This window comes from Pezoporus occidentalis, unplaced genomic scaffold, assembly GCF_034315485.1.
Source record: "Pezoporus occidentalis ecotype Australia unplaced genomic scaffold, CSIRO_AGI_Poc_V1 ctg6, whole genome shotgun sequence".
NCBI classification, from domain to species: Eukaryota; Metazoa; Chordata; class Aves; order Psittaciformes; family Psittacidae; genus Pezoporus; species Pezoporus occidentalis.
This window is the reverse complement of record NW_026915943.1, coordinates 4,251,463-4,259,127: the sequence shown is the minus strand read 5'-3', so window position 1 is coordinate 4,259,127 and position 7,665 is coordinate 4,251,463.

The following is a 7,665-nucleotide window of genomic DNA, read 5'->3' as shown; positions in this document are numbered from 1 at the left end:
GTAGAAGTTGTACCAAAAAAAGTTTAATCTCAACATAAGAAAGAATTTTTTTAGGGTCAGAACAGCCGTTCACTGGAATAACCTCCCAAGGGATATGGTGGGGTCCCATCACTGGAGGTTTTCAAGATGCAATTGGAAAGGGTGATAGATGATCTCATTTAGGCTCCCTTTACCATGAAAGTTTGGACCAGGTGATCTTTCAAGGTATTCTATAATTCTATGATTACTTATTTAACCAGCATAGACAAAAGCAGACTGCCTGACCCTTTCTCTGTAAGTCTCACAATCCTAAAGAATAAGTTATGGGCATGGCAAGAAACTGAATCCAAGTCTGAAATCCTAAAACTATTCTCTCTCTTTTATTCTTGAGCCTGTCTTGCTCAGATTTATTACTTGAACATTTTATATGACCACTCCCAGAGTTTCAAACACAGGACCTCTGGGGTGGAAAGAAGGAATCTGAGCCACAGTGATCAGATTGCTGCTATTTACTGTGTCTGTAATATCAGATGTAATGTACGGGGGGGTGAATTTCAGCATTTTCCCACTGGCAGCTGGAATGAAAACAAGATTTACCTGGAATATAACAGCCAGTATCCCAGGCATGAAGTAAAGGTCAGGAGAAGGAAATGCATTTCTGTCATTCACTGACATCAGTTGAAGTTTCATTACAAAGAAGAGGTGGGAGGGTTGGATGTCTTTTCAGAACAGAATGTGTGAAACTCTCACCAACAGAACTGTAATGCATTCACATCACTCATGAAAAAATGAGTGCTGAAAAAGTTGGGATAGGATTTGCCTATAAGTTGGTCAGGCAGTCTGCTGGAAAGAGAAGGCAAACAACTTGTATATGGACAGAGAATTCTTATATGGAAAAATGGGACATAATGGTATAGATGGACAATATAATCAATTATGGAGTGGTTTAGACATTCTTAGAACTTTTTTCTTTACAGCCCTTTAAAATGCAGTTGTTTAAAGAAATAGAATCGGAAAATAATAATGATTCACTATAGAATAGTTACTATAAACCTGAATAATGAATTGTGTTTACACATTTACAAATGTGTAAACAAGCTAAAGAAAATACATCGAGGAGCTCACAATACAAAATGCAAGATGAAGGCAGAGCAGAAGGGGGATGAACAGTGGGAATAGAATGGAACTTATTTATTCAGTATCACACAGCTGAGAAGACAACCCAAGAGTGTGGAGTTTTCTCTGGATACTGATACTTCTCAACCAAGAACATACGCAATGTATTATTCCTTTTATAATTTTTCTTTGTCTGTAGGATTAAAGCAGCTACAGTGAGATTCCACCCTGATCAAATCATCTGTCAAGTAGCCTTCTTAGTACGATATAAAGTTGCCATCACTCCAGTGGATTAAACTCTAAATCATGTAAAGAAAAAGAAGAAACCTGGAAAAATCTATTTTCAGGTGATAATGTGCTGAACTTTTTTTTATTGCAACATTATTCAGCATCACTTTCCATGTTTTATATAAAGTTTTCAGTCTCCAAAAGAAAAGTTTGCAGGAGGTTTCTGCTCAAATCCAGAACTTTTTTGTAAAAGACTTCCATGCTGACACAAAAACAGGAACAAAGGGTTTTCTTCCTCCACAATGTCTCTTGAAACTGGTTTTGTTTCATTTTGTTTTGCTTTGTTTGCCTTGCTTCCTGCTTTTCTATGTGGAAAATGCATATGCAAAGGACACAGCTTGAATTCTGGATTCCAGGTAATATCTGCCCAAGTAGCATCTAGGAAAATAATGGCTGTTGTTGTAAATGGAGCAAATCTGATAAGGAATTATTGCAAAGGAGTAAATATGGAACCCTGAAATCTCATTTGTGCAGTCAGTTTTCATTTGTGCAGCCATCCTTTAAGAAGTCACTGGGGAAGAGACTGCAGACCCAACCACCTTGTAGTCACAAAATTAAGGGTGATTAAGAATCTCCGATTAAAATCCAGTTTAATTAATGGACAGTGTGAAGTCACAGGCAGGCCAGTTCCAAGGAATTTCCTTGTGTGCAGATGGTGAAATGCCAAATGGAATCAAAAGAGATTTTAATTACAAGAATGAGGTAAGTCAAGCAGCAAGGAAAAAAGCAGTAGTGTAAAGAAGACTACATAATAATACAAGCAACAGTGAGTGCTAAGAGCTCCCAGTGGGTTAGGTATAACAATAATAAATGATAGAGCTGCACAATGTATACAGTTGCACTTTTGGTTCAAAGGATCTAAACAACAGCATGTAGTACACAAATCTGTGTATAACGTTCCCATAGCTATGAGCATAGTTCAGGGGTGTAACTGGACTGGTCAGTATTAGGACTGGTGCAGTTTACCGTCCTTGTTGGCAATATGGACAGTGGGATTGAGAGCACCCTCTCCTAAATTTGCTACTGACACAAGCAGTGTGGTGTGGTTGACATGCTGGAGGGATGGGATGCCATTCGAAGGGACCTTGACATGCTTGTGAGGTGGGTCAACGCCAGCCTCATGAAGTTCAACAAGCCCAAGTGCAAGGTCCTGAACCTGTGTCAGGGCAATCCCAACCACAGGCAGTCAAATACAGGCTGGAAAGAGAATAGATTGAGAGTAACCCTGAGGAGAAGGACTTGGGGGTGTTGGTTGATGGGAAGCTCAACATGACCCAGCATTGTGTGCTTCAGCCCAGAAACCAGCTGTATCCTGGGCTGCATCAAAAGGAACGTGACCATCAGGTCAAGGGAGAGGATTCTCCCCCTCTACTCCACTCTATGGAGAACTGCATCCAGCTCTAGGGTCCCCAACATAAGGACAAGGAGCTGCTGGAGAGAGTCCAAAGGAGGCCAGGGAGCTGCTGCCAGGGCTGGAGCAGCTCTGCTCTGGAGCCAGGTTGAGAGAGCTGGGCTGGGTCAGCCTGGACAAGAGAAGGCTCCTGAAGGGGAGACCTTAGAGCATGTCCAGTGCCTAAAGGGGCTACAAGAAACCTGGAGGAAAACTTTTTACAATGGCCTGTAGGGATAGAAACAGAGGGAATGCCTTTAACCTGCCAGAGGGGAGACTGAGTTCAGATATAAGGAAAAAATTCTCTCCTGTGAGGGTGGTGAGGCACTGGCCACACACACTGGTGGTGTGGCTGCCCCATCCCTGGCATTGTTCAAGGACAGCTTGGATGGGGCTTGAAGCAACCTACTCTAGTGGAAGGTGTCCCTGCCTGTGGAAGGGTTTGGAACTGGATAAGCTTTAAGTTCCCTTCTGACCCAAACCAGTCCGTGATCCATGACCTGGGCTGCAACCAAAGTTCCAGTTCTTGGACCTGCAAATCTTAGGAAAAGTGACTAAGGTTCCCCAAAAACCTATTGTGCTTTTTCCTGTACGGCTCATCATGCTCATGACATCAATTTTGTTATGCTCCCCCAGTCTTTGTTTAGAATGATGTCTACATTAAACTTAAGATCTGCTAAAAATCAAGAAGAGACCGTAGGCTGCCATAGTGCTTGAATTTGCCTTACCATTTCCTTTCCATTCTTAGATACAAAGAAAAATTTATGTCTGAGCTCCTTTTTTTTTTATGTCTGTTTTTCTTAGTTCTTATCATAAAATACTGGAGTTCTGAGATATTCCTGCATATAAATGCATACGTAATATCAGTCTGTGTTCTGAAGCTTGGCTTATCTCCTACACGCATACATAGAATTCATTACCAAAGTTGAAATAAATTTTAAGTGGCATGAATCAGCAGTATATTACTTTTAGCCTGGCACTCTCCAGGTGCACCATATATTTTTGAGTTCTGGAAGAAGGGAGATGATTTCATAGCTGGTTGTATGGTGTTCTAAGCCTGCAGGGTTAATGTCTGCTTACCATAGCTGTAGCCACAACGTCTTCATGTATTCACTGGGAGTAATCTATGAAGTGTGTTTATTGCAGCACCTAGATCAACATGTCTGAGGAAATCTGCTAGTAAAGATTAATGAAGGAAAGAATATAAAAGTCCAGGACTTGACTAGAGTAGCTTTGCATGTAACTGTGAACGAATGACGGAAGTATACCAAGTAACATCAAAAGAAAGAAAGCAAGAGTCTCAAAGAGAAAAAGCCTGTTCTTACAACTCCCTGTGTTAATAACATCAATAGCACAGGAGAGAGACAGATATTTGGTGTCAGCTGTATTGGTTGATATAAAGTTGGAAAATACTTTTAATGTATCAGAGGAATCAGAACAAGGGAAAGGAGAGGATTTACGTTCAAGGTCTTAATGCAGGTCTGAAACAAAAATAAATAGGCATAGCCTGACATGAAACAGAGCAGCTAGAGCCTGAAAAACTTTCTGATATGGGCAAAACCTAGTTCTATGACACATCTTAATAATTTTATGAAAGATTTATACAGCATGGTTATTGCAATATCAGGATGCTGAGCTTAATGGCTCAGATGTCCATTCCAGTTCTATGGCCTTTACTTCTAGATAGTATGTCACAGATTATGAAAAATACCAGTCTCATTACTGGTAATTTGAAGGACTTGTGCTCTTTCTGAGTTATAGAAGGCTAGAGTTTATCTAGTGATTTACATGGAAGAGGTCATCCAGAGCTGAAGGGTAATTTTAATTGAGGTTGTAATTAAGATATCTGCTTTATAACATTTTTCCTGTTATTAGTCAATGTTTTCCTTTATGCTTATTGATTTATATATTAATAAAGAGAAGCCTAATGTCAGATTTACTTAGAGATTCTTTCAGGATTTGTTTAGTGCTTTAACCCCAAATCAGTGCTTGGGAAGAAACACTGCAGAAGCGGAGGGGGTGAGGTGTCATGAGATCTCTGGCTTAAGGACTCTAAATCAGATCAGTATAAGTGAGAATTTGTGAATTTGTAATTAATTTAAACAGAGGTTATTTCTGATACCAAAGCTGAGTGGACTCAAAGTTTGTCACTCCATCTCCTAAGATTACTTTTCATCACATGATGCAACTCTAAAATCTTGGGGAAAGGCAATAGACTGAAATGCATTTTCCCTAACACAATGGAGGCTCATTATTCCTGAAAAGGACCTCCGGTTCTGAAATGAGATATATAGGTATAGATGTAAAAAGAAACAAAATTAGACAGGATACAGGCCTCTTCCCTTGAATTGCAATGACTACTTCTTTGGACCTTGTTTTATTTGAATTTGAATAACTTTAAGGTTTAAGAGAATTTGCAATAAGGGACATTTAGAAATTGACTATTTCTGAGAAAAAAATAACACCAAAACCTAGTAAATGTCTCTTTAGGTCTGTGTTATGATATAGGATTTTTTTTTTTATTAAAAACCAGGGTCTTCTTTCATGTATAGAATAGCATACATAGAATAGAATAGTGGGATAATAAATATTGATAGTTTTATCATAGAATCACAGATTGGTTTGGTTTGGAAGGGACCTCAAAGCTCTTCCAATCCCTTGCCACTGACAGTGACAACTTCCACTAGAGCAGCTTGCTCCAAGCCCCTGTGTCCAACCTGGCCTTGAACACTGCCACAGATGGGACGGCCACAGCTTCTCTGGGCACCCCGTGCCACCGCCTCAGCACCCTCACAGGGAAGAACTTCTTCCAAATATTTAATATATCTAATGTAAATCTCCCCTCTGTCAGTTTAAAGCCATTCCCCTTTGTCCTATTCGTACATGCCTTTGTAAAACGTCCCCTCCAACTTTCTTGTTGTCCCCTTTAGGTACTGTAAGGCTGCTCCTCAGTCTCTCTAGAGCGTTCTTTTCTCCAGGTTGAACAAAACTTATCCCCAAATTAGCCTTCAGACAGCTAGGTCTTTTTAGACATAGCGTCACAATGAAAATGAATGATTGATTCAAGATCACACAGCCTCTTCATGACTTGTCAAACATCTGCTGTTCCAGAAATTAGGGAAATACTGAGGGCAACCAAGTGGGGGTGGTTACCTACATGAAGGAAAATAGTCTTTCCCATGGGCTAGTGATAAACAGGCAAGTGAACTGCCAAAACACTGATTAGATTGTTCTGTCTTACAGTAAGAATATTTGACCCACTACAGGATAGTAATAAAGGTCATCTGTTAAACTTTTAAATCTTAATATAGGCTGAGAAAGTTGGGGCTGTTCAGCCTGGGTAAGAGAAGCTGTGTGGAGACCTCATAGCAGCCTTCCAGTATCTGAAGGGGGGCTATAGGGATGCTGGGGAGGGGCTATTCGTTAGGGACTGCAGCGATAGGACAAGAGGTAACGGATTAAAACTTAAACAGGGGAAGTTTAGATTGGATATAAGGAAGAAGTTCTTTACTGTGACAGTGGTGAGGCATTGGAATGGGTTGCCCAGGGAAGTTGTGAATGCTCCATCCCTGGCAGTGTTCAAGGCCAGGCTGGACGGAGCCTTGGGTGACATGGTTTAGTGTGAGGTGTCCCTGCCCATGGCAGGGGGTTGGAACTGGATGATCTTAAGGTCCTTTCCAACCCTAACTATTCTATGATTCTATTCTATGATTCTATGATTGTAATTAGAATTCCTTTTAATAATAATAATAATAATAATGCACAATCTGGAAAGAGCACAGCATTACTCTTATACCTAAGTGTGTGTTTGTAGGCCTGGCTGATGGAGAAAGGAAAATAATCCTCATGTTTTTACCTGTAGGTGTAGAAGACCAAAGAATGAGTTCTGTTAAAACTCTTTCTGATGGAAAAGTTGGTCTATGGTTAGACACACTCTTCCTGAATAGAATGTTATCTGCAGAGAAAGTTTCTGCTTTTCCTTTACAGAATTATTCCTAGATGGAACAATTCCAAAAAAAGAAAAGGAAATATTCTCCTGTGAATGTTGTCCCAATGAATGAGATTCCCTTCACCTAATTATGATCCTTACTGCGCAAGGTCCCCTGGCTTTTCCTTACATTCAATTAATAGAGGAATCACCTGACCAGTTATAGATGTCTACAATGTAATGAATCTCACTCTGAAAGTGGTTGTTTCTGTCTCATTGCCTATAAATAGAGTCTAGATGACTAGTTCAAATGTGGACATCTACACTGCAGATATCTAAAATTAGGTTAAATGAATCCAGCCCTATTTGTCATAAAAACTTTAGTTCCTGTTACTTTTGGTCTCTTTCTATTATACAGCCAGGACTTTATCTCCCCTAATGCTTGACAGATATTCAGCTCATATTTGATGCATTACCTCCTCCTACCAAGACTGAGAACTGTGATGCATTATGTCAGGGAATTCATCCCAAAAATGAAGTTAGGGATGTGGAGTGCCTGAACCATGGCTCCTGCAAGGCACTGCAAATGCATAATTTGGAACTAAACAGGTTTGTTTGGAGTCAAAACATTCAGGGGGTTGAGCACAAATGGTTTGATTTGTCCTTTTTTTTTTTTTTTCCCAACCTGACAGTGCCATTTTGAGCACTTCCCCCTATCTCCTGACAAGACTCCAATTTTTCCAGAAAGTTATTTTCTCTCAGGGAAGAGAATTCAGGGCACTCCAGCTGAGGTCCTGACAAATGTGTGATTTATTCCCTCTCAGTCAGCCTCTCAAGGAACCTATCTCTTTCTGTTCGCTATAGAGGGGAGCTACAGAGATTTGAGAGCTCCTAGGCACCTTGGTTAAGTAAAATAAATGACATGAATGTCCCGCTAAAAAGCCTGTATGTACACTGTGGCCAC